The sequence below is a fragment of the Salmo salar genome, chromosome 26, assembly GCF_965601325.2.
Source record: "Salmo salar chromosome 26, fSalSal1, whole genome shotgun sequence".
Classification (NCBI taxonomy): Eukaryota; Metazoa; Chordata; class Actinopteri; order Salmoniformes; family Salmonidae; genus Salmo; species Salmo salar.
The window spans coordinates 19975926-19994224 of record NC_138316.1 but is presented as its reverse complement, the minus strand read 5'-3'; the positions used below and the strand labels follow the sequence as shown (position 1 = coordinate 19994224).

General features: G+C 46.3%; 1 protein-coding gene across 2 annotated transcripts in view; it reads left to right on the top strand.

The window, feature by feature from the left end:
* LOC106587324 (zinc finger homeobox protein 3) overlaps positions 1 to 18299 on the top strand; it is a 328380-nt gene that overhangs the window by 74369 nt on the left and 235712 nt on the right. The gene's annotated exons all lie outside the window — the stretch shown is intronic.

The window sequence follows — 18299 nt, the reverse complement described above, 5'->3', positions numbered from 1 at the left end:
ATGTAATGTCTCAATTGAAAAGAAAATGCAAAAAGGTGAGTTGACTTTGCCAAAGCAGTGTCACCATGATAATGATGGTGGATGAAATGGCAGTGCATCCAGCTATGTCCTGTTTTCACTAAGGGCTCTTCTGGTGCCCTCTGAGGCACAGATTCATTATAATCAACAACAACTTTTTTAATAGTTAATGTCGAAGCCCCACTGTGTTTAATGCTAGAAGTAATTATCATATAAATACAAGGCTCCCTTTTATGCGAAATTTCAAGATGCTTTAATGTAACAAACAGATGTTTATGCAATCTCTCCTAATTAGATGTCTGCATTATGTGGTTTTACTAATCAACACCAATGAAGTGCTGTTTTATGTATTTGTATTCATTAATCCACTCAAGTGTAGTTTTATGGCTGTGAAGTGGAAGACTTGTAAATGAACGGGCCTGCATGCTCTCTCAAAGAGGAGCCAGATGGAGACGAGAATCATTCTGTCAAAGAGTAATAGTAGGAGCAGACACACACACACACACACACACACACACACACACACGCACACACGCACACACACACACACACACGCATACACACGCACACACGCACACATGCATACACACATACACACGCACACACGCACACACGCGCACACACGCACACACGCACACACGCACACACGCACACACATACACACGCATACACACACACACACGCATACACACACACACACACACACACACACACGCATACACACACACACACACACACACACACACACACACACACACACACACACACACACACACACACACACACACACACACACACACATATGGTATTTTCTTTGTGGGATCTGTGGAGGGATAGAGACATCCTTTCCAGAGCCCTTTCATTTCCAGCCTGTTCATGTTTGTTTTCTGTTCTTTGAGATTCAGACCATGCAGATCCCTGTATGTCCATGGTGCTCAGCCCCAGCATATGGCCCTCTAGTGTTGTCTTCTCCCAGACAGTCACAGAGTGGGGCACCTCTCTTCTCCTTATCACTCCCTGGCCTCAGTGACCTAGCCTTGAACTTGGAAAGGTTAGCAGGGTCATAGCTCAAGGGTCAGACTGGGGGGGGGTTAAGGCCAGTCTGACTGTGCAGATTGGGGAGGGAGAGGTCAATAACACTTGGGAAGTAAGCGGTGTTGCCAGACTGCAGTGTTTGCCTCATCTGACACGATTAACTAAGCAGAGCGTGTGCATGTAAGTCACATGTAAACCGTCCAGTCAAAATGACCTCTGACCTCTGTGTATGGCGTTGTGTGACCAGTGGCCAGCCCCTAATCCCCTCCTCAATGAGTTGACAATAGAGAGTATTGATCAGGTCAGCTGTCTGAGGCTGGGGGTCAATAGCTGGTCTACAGTAGTCTGGTCAGGCTAGGTCTGTCTGTCTCTGTCTACAGGTAGAGTCACGATACAGAGTAGTTTCTGTCCTCCCCCCAGACCACCTGTGTCCATGTCCAGGGTGACTTGTCCATCTAACTCCATGCTTATGCTTCTGCCCCTGTGTGAAAGATCTCATATGTCTGCATGAGCGTCACTTTCTCGTGCTTAAATTAGAATTACAATAACGCTATGTGTAAGACACAGCAAAAATAACACATTAGAGCTTGTATTACTGGCTCAGGAAATAGCTGCGTTTTCCCCATAAGACAGCACAAATTGTTAAAAGCAAAGCTTACGCTGGAGAGCGGGGGTAACCTACACCCTCTCCCAAAAATCACATGCCTGTGGCTCTCCAGAGCGGCAGGCCCCTCAGAACTCCGGCCCCCCTCCAGAGCCCCCTTCTCCCCCGCTGCTCTCCTCTAGGCTCACCCTGAGACGGCCAGCCAGCTCCCACATCTGGACATGGTGAAGAAAGAAGAAAACACGTGGAAATATATAAATAAAGGGGTTCCTCTCCCCCTCCAAACAGTCTCTCTCTCTCTCTCTGTCTGTCTCTTGCTCTCACTCTCGCTCTCTCTCTCTCTAACTCTGTTTTACTCATCATCTCTCTCTTTCGTGCTCTCTCTCTTTCTCTCTCTCTCTCTCTCTCTCTCTGTCTGTCTGTCTCCCGCTCTCACTCTCACTCTCACTCACTCTCGCTCTCTCTCTCTCTCTAACTCTGTTTTACTCATCATCTCTCTCTCTCTCTCTCGCTCTCTCTCTCTCTCTCTCTCTCTCTCTCTCTCTCTCTCGCTCTCTCTCTCTCTCTCTCTCTCTCTCTCTCTCTGTTGAAGTGGCCAAAGGTAGAACAACATCTGGAGCAGCAGTTTTCTTTTTCTCTTTTTTTTCGGGGAGATCCAGGCCCCTGATAATCCCTCTCCCTCCTCATTAAAGGGAGCTGAATAAACACAGGCCTCTTCCAGTTGTTCCTGCGAATTTCCTCACCGGGCGTCAGGAGACCCGAGCGGGGGCCCCTGGATCAAAGCTGCCGCCGGCCCCGGGAGTGCCAAGGGTGCTGCACATTGGTGGGGTCGGGCCCATTACCCCTCTCTCTGGGAGCCCCCGAGGCCCCTGGGTCACAGCCTGTCAGCTCTGTGTCCCTCGTTCAGGAGGAGGGAGAGGAGGAGAGAGGGAGAGCAGGCCCAGACACACGGCCACTGTATTAGAGCTAAGACAGGGAGCAGGGGATCTGTCCAGGCCTCAGAGAAAGAGAGAGGGATCGAGAGAGATGAGGTGAGTGGAGTGGAGTTAGGAGAGGCAGGCTGGAAAGGGATTGTTGTGAGAACCTCTGGCTTTAGGTGCTTGGGTCTGGTATTTAGTAATCTCAAGGAGTTAACTTTTTGCTCCTGGAGTGTGTGTTGTAGGCTGTGCTCCTTCGTTCCTAATATACACTGTGAAGTCATCCACAGGTTTAGAGTAATGCAGTAAAATAACGTGCTGTAGGGTCTAGTGGTGGAAAACGTTGGGCTATAAGTGGCTCTAAAAGAAATATAAATAAACTCAAAATTGCATTTTCATTTTCTTCAATAGAGTCAAAGGTGGGGACACCGTTTCTGTGATATTGTAGAAAGAAAACAAGGTTTCTGATAGTTTATGTGAGCAGAGCCATGCTCTAATGCACTGACCCTGGTGTGACATACATTTTCTAATTCCCTGCACTTCCTGGCAATCAACTTAGAGGGGCAGTGGTTCGCTGGGAAAGTTTGTTGTTGAGGCAATTAAAGGCAAAAGGTAAAGCAACAATAACAGCAGCAGCAGCAGAATCAACACAACAGGAGAGAACCATACCCTGCGGTATAATTGCTTACTCAATAACTCTGAGAGGTGACAAAATTGATCAAATTGCATCCCTGGCGTATTGAAGAAAAGAAAAACAACCTATGTTAAATGGCCAATGTAATCAATTTACCCTGATACTAGGGCAGCAATGTGTCCAGAGCACATAGTATGTACTTAAAGGGGACTCTAGAGTGTGTTTATGTGAGTGTATTTGTGTGTACTCCTATCTATGTCGCTTGCTTATGTGGTAATGTGTGTGTGTGTGTGTGTGTGTGTGTGTGTGTGTGTGTGTGTGTGTGTGTGTGTGTGTGTGTGTGTGTGTGTGTGTGTGTGTGTGTGTGTGTGTGTGTGTGTGTGTGTGTGTGTGTGTGTGTGTGTGTGTGTGTGTGTGTGTGTGTGTGCGCGCGTGCGTGTGTGTCGGGACCTTGTGGCCGTCGTCAGGCTCCCATCAGCCCCTCCATTAGGTACTGAGCTGTGGGTCAGAGCGGGAGTCCACCTGCCTTGAATACTGATGAGGAGGAGAGCAGAGCAGGGCTGTGGACTACACACACACACAGACCCACACACACATACACACACAGGACATGTTTCCACGTCACGGAAGATGCGCACATAGACACAAATCATATATACACACGCATACATTTCACGCTCACATTTGACTCTCACATCAGGCATAAATGACAGTAGAAATATACCAGTCCACACATAAACATATTACCACTAAACATGTGCAGAAAATAATGGCTGAACACATGCAGACAAACACACTCTGCGTTATGAAGTGTATCTGGTTAGCAAATAAAAGCATGCGTCTCTGATTACTGCCTTTCACAGCCTATCACTGGACTTTAAAGAGCACTTCATCAGGAGCAGGCAGATCATAGCTTACACATGCTGAACAAACGTCACACACAGCAGAGTACACACACCGGCGGCACAGCACAAAGGCAAATATGGCCGCATACTTCTCCCTCCTCTCTCCTCCTCTCTTCTCGTCTCCTCCCTGGATCTGCAGAGCAGGCACATGCTCGTGACGGGAGATATGTGGACGGTCATTACACAGAGCAGAGGAAACACGCAGCCGCTGCACACACTGGAAATGTTTTCACATGTGCCGCTATTGACGGGCTGGAGAGCAGACACACACCAACACACACACGCAAGCACACACACACACAATTCCTGAGAATGATGAGATTTATGGGTCAGAATCCAAGCCTGGGCAGGACCAAGAGCAGGAACCATGGCCACAGACTGCTAGGCTCACTCTACTCTGTACTGTTTGGAGCTCCCACGTATATACTGAGGCTGGCTCAAAAATATCTACATGTTTCACTACATTTCTAGTGCGACACAATGATAAATATTACTTTTACATGTCTGTTTATATGGAAGATGTATATATGAAGAGTTTTATTACAAACTGCTTTATATTCATTTTTAGAAACATTGGTACATTTACTTTTATTATGAAAGAGATTGGTGTGTTTTTTTCACTATCTAATCATGTCATGGGGTTGTTCAATGACATACATGTATTTGTGTAAAATCTATCACTTGATGGTGATATATATATTTTTTTTTATAATTCAATACAGTAATATCTGTATGTAAAAAAAAAATACATTTCACGTTTTAGTCATTTAGCAGATGTGCAACTTATAGTAAGTGCCTTCATCTTAAGATTCATCTTATTGACCACATGACAGTCAAATATAGAGGACATGAATATTTGATTCCAGCTAAACAATGGATATATAGACATTGCAACAAAAAAAAAAACATTTTCATACACATCTAAAATATATACCGAACAAAAATCTAAACATAGTGTTGGTCCTACGTTTCATGAGCTGAAATAAAACATCCCAGAAATGTTCCATACCCACAAAAAGCTTATTTCTCAAAAATGTTGTGCACAAATTTGTTTACTGTCACAAGCATCAAAATGAGTAGACCAAGGTACAGCGTGGAATATGTTCATCTTGTAGTTTAATGCAAAAATGAACACTTTACAAATTAAACAAAAAATGACAGCAGACAGTTCCGTCAGGTACCTAAAACTAAACGGAAAACAACTACCCACAAAACCCAAAGGAAAAACAGGCTGCCTAAGTATGGTTCCTAATCAGAGACAACGATAGACAGCTGCCTCTGGTTTGGAACCATACTCGGCCCAACACAAAGAAATACAAAACATAGAATGCCCACCCCACACCCTGACCTAACCACATAGAGAAACAAACCCTCTCTCTCAGGTCAGGGCGTGACATTTACGTTCCTGTTAGTGAGCATTTCTTCTTTGCTAAAATAATCTATCCACCTGACAGGTGTGGCATATCAAGAAGCTGATTAAACAGCATGATCATTACACAGGTGCACCTTGTTCTGGGGACAATAAAAGGCCACTCTAAAATGTGCAGTTTTGTCACACAACACAATGCTACAGATGTCTCAAGTTTGCCATGCTGACTGCAAGAATGTCCACCAGAGCTGTTGCCAGATCATTTAATGTTAATTTCTCTACCATAAGCCACCTAAAACTTTGTTTTAGAGAATTTGGCAGTACGTCCAACTGGCCTCACAACCGCAGACCACATGTACTACATCAGCCTAGGACCTCCACATTCTTCACCTGTGGGATCGTCTGAGACCAGCCACCCAGACAGCTGATGAAACTGAGGAGTTTTTCTGTCTGTCAAAAAGCCCTTTAGTGGGGAAAAACTATTCTGATTGGCTGGGCCTGGGCCATCTTCCTATGCCCTCCCAGGCTCACCCATGGCTGCGTCCCTGCCCAGTTATGTGAAATTCATAGATTAGGGCCTAATTTATTTATTTCAATTGATTTCCTTATATGAACTGTACTGTAACTCAGTAAAATCGTTGAAATTGTTGCATGTTGCATTTATATTTTTGTTCAGTACATGAATTAAACATCTGAGAACAGCAACATTTTACACCCACATGAAGGTACCCATGAGCAATCATTTGTGATGAAAAAACAGAAATGTGAAAAATTTGCAGATATAGGATTTTGGAAATAAAGTCTTAAATATATCCCATATGGCTGACTTGTGGCTTCACAAAGGAAGATAGTGAAGTGGTAGAAATATCAGAAGCTATGGTGCTGCAGCTTTTCTGTTTTGATGGAGGAATGGGTGTGGGTTTGGAGGGGAGAGTGCAGTGACGGGGGGAGGGGGAGCAGGCCAGGTTGAGTTCAAGGCCAGAGAGAGTTGCAGTGACCTGGGGGTCAAGCATGAGCAGTAGGAGACAGAGGCTGGGGGAGAGGGTACGTGATGGCCTCGACGCGTCCGACCCACAGGCTTCGCAATGGGCCCCTGGGGACAGCGAGGTCAGCAGGCCTCCCTTCAACACCCACGCGTTACTGTGCCATTTAAAGCCACCCAGCATCTATTTCCTCCAATAAAAACAAATAACCTTTTCTGTCGGAAATCACGGCAGCCCTCGAGTGCTGGCTAGAGCAGGGGCCTGACTGGATGGCCTGTAATTGTGGTGCAGGAGTCCCCCTTTAGTTTCTTTTTTGTGTTTTGGATTAGTATTGTTTTTCAGGCCCCTCTTGGTCCTCGGTGCTTTGCATGTGATTACCTGTGCCGCTCAGCCCACACTCAGCAATCAGACAGGAACTGGAGAGAGACTGGAGAGAGAATGGAGAGAGGGTGGAAACAGCAACTCAAGGACCTTTTATAATTGGGAGGGATTTGGGGGGGTAGTTGGACTTTACATTTGGTGTCAGAGTGTTGGTGGTGTGGTGGTATGGTGGTGGGCTGGGGCAGGGTTAAAGAGGCAGCGGTAGGCCCTGGCGTGCTGCAGTGAAGTAGCTCATTGTAGCGGCAGGAGTGGGGGCGTCTGCTGTCTATTTGTTGTTGGGAGTGATGTGACATATCTTTGGAAGCCAAGAGAAATGGTTCTTCCAGGCCAGGATTACAGGAGGATCCGAGAACTCTTTAGTCATCAGTGTTCAGTCATTTGAGAGATGTACAGCTTCCAGATCCAGCAGCATGGGTCTGAATGCTATCAGCGTATTCTTAGATTTACTCCTCACTAAATCACACTGAGGGCCTGCCTTACCAAAGCCAGAAACTGAAAGAATTGCTTGTTTTAATCTTTATCTGTTTTTGTTACCGCACGCTTATAAAATATTTAATTCATGGATGTTTAAGGATGTTGTTTACAGTGCAAATTGTGATAAACTAGGGTTTGCATCGTGTTAAGCAGCTCTTCTCTTTTTCTATAGTGTTAACATGGGGTTTCTAATAACTCACATTGACATTAAACAAGGGCTGTCTTTACTCAGATACTTTTGTGTTTTGCAGATGGTTTGATAAAGCTTTCATTTCTAGTAATTAATGCATAAAGGAACATTTCACCGGAGCGAGAATAGACGGAGGCAATTAGGTGTTTTTCCCAAAGCTCTTAAACTGACAAAATAGTAATTGTTACATTGTTACTGGCACCAATCATATTGGATCTTTACAAATGAAGTTTTTATTTCACTCCCTTTTCTGTGCAAAATCAGGATAATGATGAGTCTTACCTGCAATGCAATATGAGTAATACAAAAATAATCAAGACTAATTATAAAGTGTGTGTGTGTGTAGTCTAAGTTTGTGTGTGTAGTCTAAGTGTGTGTGTGTGTAGTCTAAGTGTGTGTGTATAGTCTAAGTGCGTGTGTGTGTGTAGTCTAAGTGCGTGTGTGTGTAGTCTAAGTGCGTGTGTGTGTAGTCTAAGTGTGTGTGTGTAGGGTGTAGTCTAAGTGTGTGTGTGTAGTCTAAGTGTGTGCGTGTAGTCTAAGTGCTTGTGTGTGTAGTCTAAGTGTGTGTGTGTGTGTGTGTGTAGTCTAAGTGTGTGTGTGTAGTCTAAGTGTGTGTGTAGTCTAAGTGTGTGTGTGTAGTGTGTAGTCTAAGTGTGTGTGTGTAGTCTAAGTGTGTGTGTGTGTAGTCTAAGTGTGTGTGTGTGTAGTCTAAGTGTGTGTGTATAGTCTAAGTGCGTGTGTGTGTGTAGTCTAAGTGCGTGTGTGTGTAGTCTAAGTGCGTGTGTGTGTAGTCTAAGTGTGTGTGTGTAGGGTGTAGTCTAAGTGTGTGTGTGTAGTCTAAGTGTGTGCGTGTAGTCTAAGTGCTTGTGTGTGTAGTCTAAGTGTGTGTGTGTGTGTGTGTGTAGTCTAAGTGTGTGTGTGTAGTCTAAGTGTGTGTGTAGTCTAAGTGTGTGTGTGTAGTGTGTAGTCTAAGTGTGTGTGTAGTCTAAGTGTGTGTAGTCTAAGTGCGTGTGTGTGTAGTCTAAGTGTGTGTGTAGTCTAAGTGTGTGTGTGTGTGTAGTCTAAGTGTGTGCGTGTAGTCTAAGTGCGTGTGTGTGTAGTCTAAGTGTGTGTGTGTAGTCTAAGTGTGTGTGTAGTCTAAGTCTGTTTGTGTGTATTGTGTAGTCTAAGTGTGTGTGTGTAGTCTAAGTGTGTGTGTGTGTGTGTGTGTGTGTGTGTGTGTGTGTGTGTGTGTGTGTGTGTGTGTGTGTGTGTGTGTGTGTCACCCCATTCCTCTAACACACCCTCACCCCTCATCGACTTCTCCTTTATTCTTCTCCAACATCTAACCCATGATCCCCTCTTTCTCACTATCTCTCCATCTCTCCCTCTCTTCCCTTCTTTTCTCATTTTTAATGGCAGATGAAGGAGACAAATGGCTCAGCTGCCAGCACTCCCCTCCAGATCAATCTGAAGCCCAGCAGTAATTAACTATTTGCTAAACTTACACGATTGATTTCCATTTAATGCTTCCAGAGATGGTTTAAATGAAGACTGATATCCTAGTCCAGGGATGGGGGTGTGGTAGGCTGTCTTTGGGATAGACAGGAGGATCAGGGGTTTGGGGTAGAAACTCTCCCAATTAAAAAGTGGTAGATAAATTGGCCACTCCCTGCTCGGGGAGGGAGGGCCAGCTGGGGACTAATTGAGGAGGGCTGTGAGCACCAGAGGGTACTGTTGTTGGCTTTAGTTCCCTACTCTCATCCTGTACAGATAACATGTTCCCCCCTGTAGCACATCACCCTAGGGGGGACGGAAGAAGGAGAGAGTTCTCATAACAAACCCACCTCCAGGCCTGCTCAGACACTGTGGGCATTGTCATGACAACATACACAGTCCACAGATACACACAGACACATTAGGATAACTATAATTCAGTGTACATGGCCTGACGTACCTTCTCTACTTCTGAGTACTTCCCAGTCTGTCTGTCTGTCTGTCTGTCTGTCTGTCTGTCTGTCTGTCTGTCTGTCTGTCTGTCTGTCTGTCTGTCTGTCTGTCTGTCTGTCTGTCTGTCTGTCTGTCTGTCTGTCTGTCTGTCTGTCTGTCTGTCTGTCTGTCTGTCTGTCTGTCTGTCTGTCTGTCTGTCTGTCTGTCTGTCTGTCTGTCTGTATCTGTAGCACTAATCTTAGGGTTCTGGGGATGGGGGTCTGATTAAATAGTTAAGAGCGTTAATGAATAGGTTGCTGTCACAGGGCCTTGCTGCGCTTTTGTATTACTCTGGTCCATCAAGGCCCCGCTTTGTTTGCAATTTCTAATTGAATCTGTACAAACATGATCTCCCTCCCTTCCTACTGGCCAGCGCCTGTCCATGCTACTGTATCCCTCCATGAGCCTCCTAAAAGACATACATAAGTTGTTTTGTCCTTTGAATGTTACTTAGTGCCGTTAGTGAGACTACTGTATGTCAGGGGTGAATACAAAAGTTTTATTCATTGTTAAATTGCACTGAGGAAGCTTGCCTAATTCTTGGTCTTGTACATTATTTAAGGTAAAGTGAGGCCCTCTGTTCCTGTCAGGAAGCCACATGCCTGCTCATTACTGATCTCCTCAGTTTGTTCTGAACACACTCATGATTTTCCTTTACTCAATTCAATGTTCAATTCCCTCTTTGTTATCTACTCCTGTAGTGATTCCATTGATTAGACACTTTTAGGAAAACCTATTTTAGTCTGTGTTGGTAGTAAAGTGCCCTGTTGTTCTTCATTGTGTGTGTGTGTGTGTGTGTGTGTGTGTGTGTGTGTGTGTGTGTGTGTGTGTGTGTGTGTGTGTGTGTGTGTGTGTGTGTGTGTGTGTGTGTGTGTGTGCGTGTGTGTGTGTGCATGCGTGTGTGTGTGTGTCAGACCAGTGGGTCAGCTACGTCATGCTGTACTCTGGCTAAGTGTGGAGCTTTATGTCCAGGCACTTACCAGCCAATGAACTTGACTTGAAACTTAGGGAAATCCAATTGGTGCATAATACACCATAATGGGTAGATCAATACTAATTATGTCCAACAAAAGATACCACTGTGTGCACACACGCACTGATGCCTCTGTCAAGGGGATATCTGTATGTGACGTGTGTGTGAGGAACGGCAGAAGCATACCTTCTGATACCTCTGATTCCCCTAGCCCATTCCGGTTGGGCCTATTCCCTGGCTGGGCCTGGCTTGGCTTGGCTGGCCTGGTGAATGTTAATGAAGCTGTGGAGGGGAGGAGGCAGTAGCAGGCCGTCTCCAGTAGCCAGATGAGATGCTAAAGTGAGGGAAATGAGTAGTGAGCTTTCTGAAGCTGTTTCCCAGCTGTCTGACGTGGTGGGGCTGTGGGACGCCCTCGCCGCAACACCCACATTAACTTTCCCCCCCATCACCAACACGGGAGGGTGGGCTGGATGGAGCCAGGGCTTTCTAGCCATAAATAATAAGGCATCCATCTGCAGAGGCAAAATGGCCCCTGAGCTAGCAGCCATTCACTTCTTAAATTGGTCTAAGTGAAGAGTGGACGGATGTTTTAATGAGGCCTGTGCTGATTTTAATTGATCGGACAGTGCTTGTAATTGTGAATGTCAGAGACTTGGGCTAATGTGTTGGACCACTTTGAGTCTCGCAGTGAAAGTAATCTGTGTCAGACCACAGCCCTGTCATTGGAACAGTGGTCAGCTGCTGCTGTGGAAGGCATCCACGCCAGGGAAGGTGTTTTTTTAGAGCGATAGTAAAGAGGCAGCGACTCTGATGATGATGCGTGTGTTTCTCTCTCTGATGAATCCCTCTCTTGTTTTGGAGTTGTGAAGGGTGAGGCCAGGCCAAGGGCTTGTGTTGCCTGACAAATTAACCTTTTCTGCTAGCCTTTCCTCAGTACGCTCTATGTGGGTGTGTGTGTGTGTTCTCCTGCGTCTGTGTGTGCACACTTCCTTAATTGCATTAAGAGGATGACGCACTTTCTTACTCTGTTTGAGCTCACTTTAATTGCTTGTGAATGGTGTGCTAGTGAAACCCGGGCTGATGGCGCAATATGGACATCAATGAGCTATCTTTCATAAGGCTCTCGGGCGGGGGAGGGCTCTGATTCATAAAGGAATTTCACGCACAAAAGGAAAAAAGCTAAATGCCATTGGGTTTGGCTAATGCAGCAGCATCCTCATGGAATGATATTTAATTCATTAGGGACTCAGACATACAGGCAAAGAAAGACAGAGAGATTTAGTCAAAGAGAAAGAGAGGAGAGATTAATGGAAAGAGAGAGAGAGAGAGAAAGAGAGAGAATGAGAGGGAGAGAGGTAGTACGAGACCAAAAGATAGAGGCAAAATTTGAGGAGAGAAAGACTGATAGAGGTGAAGAAAGCGAAAAGAGACAGATGAAGAGAGGAGGAAAGGAGAGAGAGAGAGAGAGGAAGATGGAGAAAGAGATCTATACTGATAGCCGTATAGATGTGTGCCCTTGTGTATTTCCCCCAGTTCAGGCAAAGTGCACTATGGCTCAGTCAGTGACAGAGCTGGGCTGGGGATATGAACCAGGCTGCTGGGTGTATTCACTAGTAGTGTGAAATGACAGCAGCATTTTACACACCGCACCCCGGTCTGACAACTCAATGTATCTAATATGTTTGCATGCATATGGGTACAAAGAGAGTTAGTGTGTTAAAGACTAGCATGTAATTGTTGTTGGGCCAGAGCAGTGAGTGCTGAGACTGTGACTGCTCTTAGTCTTCGTTCCATAGGTTACTTAATCATAGGAGACTTAATCATAGGAGACTTAATCATAGGAGACTTAATCATAGGAGACTTAATCATAGGAGACTTAATCATAGGAGACTTAATCATAGGTTACTTAATCATAGGAGACTTAATCATAAGAGACTTAATCATAGGTTACTTAATCATAGGACACTTAATCATAGGTTACTTAATCATAGGAGACTTAATCATAGGAGACTTAATCATAGGTTACTTAATCATAGGAGACTTAATCATAGGTTACTTAATCATAGGAGACTTAATCATAGGTTACTTAATCATAGGAGACTTAATCATAGGAGACTTAATCATAGGTTACTTAATCATAGGAGACTTAATCATAGGTTACTTAATCATAGGAGACTTAATCATAGGTTACTTAATCATAGGAGACTTAATCATAGGAGACTTAATCATAGGAGACTTAATCATAGGTTACTTAATCATAGGTTACTTAATCATAGGAGACTTAATCACAGGTTACTTAATCATAGGAGACTTAATCATAGGTTACTTAATCATAGGAGACTTAATCATAGGAGACTTAATCATAGGTTACTTAATCATAGGAGACTTAATCATAGGTTACTTAATCATAGGAGACTTAATCATAGGAGACTTAATCATCGGAGACTGCAAACGACAACCCCTTTGTCCGTTTTACCACAAAGATTTCACGTGTCACTGTTGATCATCATAATGGCCCTGCAGTCCATAAAACTTTTTATACTTTGTAAATATGAATTTATTCATATCTTATTTCAGGTATGTCTAAAGTATATTGGCGATAATAATCTAAGTAGCTCTTAAAACGCAATATTAGTTTACGATCTTTTTTCTAGATTAGGAAGAGCTACACATTTTTCATGTGTATAAATGTATACTAAGCCATAAAGTAAATGACGTCATACATTAGGTTAATGGCATTGTTGCGACACATTATATCAGGAGCGCTGAATACAATGCCTTAGGTAGCTCACACAGCTCCAGAGATGCTCTCTCTCCTCCGTCTTCCCCGTCTCCCCCCTCCCTTTTCCCCCTCTCTCTCCTCCGTCTTCCCCGTCTCCCCCCTCCCTTTTCCCCCTCTCTCTCCTCCGTCTTCCCCGTCTCCCCCCTCCCTTTTCCCCCTCTCTCTCCTCCGTCTCCCGTCTCCCCCCTCCCTTTTCCCCCTCTCTCTCCTCCGTCTTCCCCGTCTCCCCCCTCCCTTTTCCCCCTCTCTCTCCTCCGTCTTCCCCGTCTCCCCCCTCCCTTTTCCCCCTCTCTCTCCTCCGTCTTCCCCGTCTCCCCCCTCCCTTTTCCCCCTCTCTCTCCTCCGTCTTCCCCGTCTCCCCCCTCCCTTTTCCCCCTCTCTCTCCTCCGTCTTCCCCGTCTCCCCCCTCCCTTTTCCCCCTCTCTCTCCTCCGTCTTCCCCGTCTCCCCCCTCCCTTTTCCCCTTCTCTCTCCTCCGTCTTCCCCGTCTCCCGTCTCCCCCCTCCCTTTTCCCCCTCTCTCTCCTCCGTCTTCCCCGTCTCCCCCCTCCCTTTTCCCCCTCTCTCTCCTCCGTCTTCCCCGTCTCCCCCCTCCCTTTTCCCCCTCTCTCTCCTCCGTCTTCCCCGTCTCCCCCCTCCCTTTTCCCCCTCTCTCTCCTCCGTCTTCCCCGTCTCCCCCCTCCCTTTTCCCCCTCTCTCTCCTCCGTCTTCCCCGTCTCCCCCCTCCCTTTTCCCCCTCTCTCTCCTCCGTCTTCCCCGTCTCCCCCCTCCCTTTTCCCCCTCTCTCTCCTCCGTCTTCCCCGTCTCCCCCCTCCCTTTTCCCCCTCTCTCTCCTCCGTCTTCCCCGTCTCCCCCCTCCCTTTTCCCCCTCTCTCTCCTCCGTCTTCCCCGTCTCCCCCCTCCCTTTTCCCCCTCTCTCTCTCCTATTCATTTTTCTCTGCTGTTTCCCATTTCTTGCTCTGCCATATTTCTTTCCCCCACCCCCGCCATCTTGGACAGTCTGTCTGCCTCCCTCCCTCCCTCCCTTTCTCTCTCTCATCATTTTAATAGTGGACCTCAGAGTGGTTGCCATGTCGACCAGCCAGCATATTGCTATGGCAACCAGTCTGTGCGCGGTGAGGCTGCTGATTAGGGAGAGATGTCTAGTGTAGCCTGGCCAGCGGAGAGAGGGAACGAGGAAGAGGGGGGAGAGGGATTGGAGTGCTGGAGGAGGGGTTGTGTATGTCTGGACATTATATGTGTCTATTTAAATAGAATGTGTAAAACCTGCTCTGCTGACTATAATTAGAACATGAATTACATTTTTACCATCTCAGATCACTCTGACACACACATAACAGTCATACTCTGTACCGGATAGATCTCTCCAGCTGGATTTGAGATTATACTGCTAACCGTTACCTCAGAGTAACAACAATATGCTGTCAGACTACTTATATGTCACTGTATCTTCATATCTGCCTGTCCTGCTGTCTCGTCTGGCTCTATCCTTCATGCCTTTGTTTAGCTTGGTGCCTGTTCTAAAACCAAATCATTTAGTAACTGACACACATATGCTCATTTGAAAAAAAGCTATAATAGCAGGAAGTTGAAACATTATAGGCAGAAAGGGACAATCTCCTCTCCTCTCCTCTCCTCTCCTCTCCTCTCCTCTCCTCTCCTCTCCTCTCCTCTCCTCTCCTCTCCTCTCCTCTCCTCTCCTCTCCTCTCCTCTCCTCTCCTCTCCTCTCCTCTCCTCTCCTCTCCTCTCCTCTCCTCTCCTCTCCTCTCCTCTCCTCTTCTCTCCTCTCCTCTACAGTATGTTAAGCTCATAGTGTGATGGTCTGTGTCTGTCAGGGCTGGACTGGACTGAGCAGGGACAGAAACAGGGAGAGCTTTTAAAGAGCTGCCCTCTCCACCATGGACGCTAATGTACGCTGCAGAGGACGCCTCAGACCTCCCAGATCCATCAGAGAAACTAATTACAAGATCCAATTAAAGAGAGAGAGTGACAAAGAGAAAGGAGAGAGGGAGAAAGGTGGTATAAAGAAAGAAACAGTCTCCCTCCTCCACCATTAAAACATCCAGCCTGTTAGCTCATTGAGGACAGTAATTACAGCATATTTATTATTCATCCCAAAGCTAAATAAGAGCCTGATATTTCAGTAACAATAATAAGGACAGAAAAAACCTCCACAAACTACATTCTAACTAATTGCCCTGCTCAGAGATTAAATGACTGGAAAAATGTTATTTGCTTATTCATATCATCCAGAGGAACGATCGTCAGCACAGCTATGCACTAGAGATGGAATGTCACTCAGGGAATCTGACTAACGGAGGTGGTCCTCGTCAGGACCATAATGTTGTAGTGGTCACTGATCATGCGTGTATTAAGGAGTGGTCGGCTATATCCCTAAGCATGGCTTTAATGGCTGGTCTCTCTGTTATGTGGGCTTGGCTCTGTGGTTGGAATGGCTTGTTCTGTCTGGCCTGTGGTCTCTTCCTCACCCACTGCTATTGAGGTACATTATGTTTACACATTTTGCAGCCACATTATCACAGGGAGCTCAGACAATAATGTCTTACAATGCAGCAAATGATAAATTATTCTCCTGATGTGGTGTTTTGCAATTTGGCTCGCTTGGTTTTCGCCTGTGCATACGGGCTCCCCTACCTCTCCATCCCGCCCTCCTCCTTCTCCTCATCTCTCCATCCCCCGTCCTGAACTCTGAGGCACCTCATTAAGACAGCGGCCCCCTGGCCTCATCGGCTGTGGCTGAGGTGAGGAATATCATATAATCATGAAGTGGAGATGGCATTACACTCATCAGAAATTATAGATGAGTTTTATGGCGCCTAGGCAGGCCCGGCGGGCACAGGCCCGGGGAGCTGGGTGACAGCAGCAGGGGTCGGGTTACTGGTGGAGGGGTCACAGCGAGGGCCTCCACCCCTTCATCACTCAGTCCCCTGCACCCTCCGAGAGGGACAGGAACTACGCACACCACCCCTCCACCTCCCAAAACCACAGGGAAAGGCTTTGGTCTGACGCAACAAGCATTCATCAAATGGCACTGTACAAACCAAACCAAATCTGAGAATCAGAGTGGCTATTTCCTTCTGAGGCACAAGCCGTTGCTTAGGCAACCGCCGCCATCTTACCTTGGCTGGCTCAGAGCGCTATCAGAAATGGAATCTAGTTCTACAGTACGACTCAGGTTATTGAGCCCCGGGATTTGAAGTTACCATTCAATTATAAGAAGCTGTTGTACCTGTCTCAAACACATACAGGATACTCAATCCAGGACAATAGGATGACAGTTAAGATGTTTATACTGTATTGAGGACCATAGACTTACTAACACTTTCAGGACTAATGGGTATTTCTCTGAAGCTACAGTGCTAATAGAGCTAACAATTTATAAATAGTATATATTTAAACACTACTGTATTTGTTGGTTTTATTTGTTTGTTTTCGTCTTTATTTTGTCAGAAGAACTGTTCTGATCACACGTCTGTTCCGCTAAGCCACGTTGAGCTGTGTGTTTGTCTGAGTTCCACCTGACCTCGTCACAAAGACAAAAGAAAAGGAGAAAAGGAGGAGAAATTGTAATCAGTGACCTGCATTTGACTCTGTCCATTTCCAACCCTGTGCTCCTCTTCCTTGAGATGCCCAAGGACTCTCACTCCACCCGTAACAGGTACAGTTAGAATGACGCTGTTAGGCCCTATGGTCCTCCCGTCCTCCCTCCGGCCTGCCTGACGCTCATTGTGGCGCTACACTGCGCTACCTCTCCTCCCTTCCTTCCCTCTCTTAATTCCCTCATCCTTGGATCTCGGAGGAGCTCTGCTAATGCTCCTTGATTAGATAAGTCAAGCAGCGACAGACCGCTAAAGCAGACAGCGCAAATGAATAGTCAATATTTGGGGTTTCGGCGAGCTGAGTTAGCTAGCCAAGAGGATGACTGTATCTATATGGGATTTCCACTCAGGATGTATAGCAGGAAATGTGGGACTGAATTGTGTGTGTGTGTATCTACTTATGTGTATTTGATATTTCCTCTATATATGAAATGTGCAGGATCATACAAACACACAAACACACACACACACACCACTCATATCCACTCTCCTTCAATGACAGAAAGAGACATGGTTTTTAACCTTGCAGATCTGTAAGGAGGCTTAGCAGCCCAGTGACCCGTGCAGGCTGGGGATTTGAAGTCAGGGGCTGGAAAGACCCCTCTCTCACCCCCCACCCCCTCCATCATCAGCCCTGCAGCCCCCTCACAGCCCTCCCCCACCCTTCTCCATCCAGCCCATAGCCAGCAGGCCAGCACACAGGGGGGTTTCCACACTACATATCAGCAGATATGACCCGCGTCCTCAGACGCCATGATTGATAGTTGTCATCTATAGCACAGCCAGCCAACCTTCTGCTGCACTGTAGAGGCCAGGAGACAAGCATAGTGTTTCAGCCAGGATGTCCAGCATCCATCCACTGAGGTCCAGAGCAGAGCAGGGCTAGTAGCAGGACTGTCTGGCTGGCTGGCTGAGCCTGGATCCTGAAGGAGAGTGGGACCAGTCTCCTCTTATTTCTTCTAATCTCTCTCTAAAGGGGGCTGTAAAACATGAGCCTTAAAACCAGGATGAGCATTATCCTCTGACGTGACAAACTGATATTTTTATAGCTTGATATACACCCCCAGCCATTCCTCTCCCCCTATTCACACTATTGTACACAGGACTGCACACACAAAACCATACTTACATGGTCAAAACACACATACACACAAACTCTCTGACACACACACACGCACAAACCCAGAGTAGCACTCCAGCTCGGGGCTGTGGGGCAGTGGTTGAGCAATGCCTCCCCGGGGGGGGATATTTTATAGTTTGTGTCCATCAGTGGCGTGGCCTGGGGCGTTGGGGTTGACAGTAAGTGCTCTCAACACCGGTGACACTGATTCATCTGAGCCATGACACAGATGAGAGAGGAGGGGGCAGAGGGGACAGAGGGGGGACAGACACAGGGAACCAGAGAGGGAATAAAAAATAACTTCGAGACCAGGTCGTGTCATGTCTT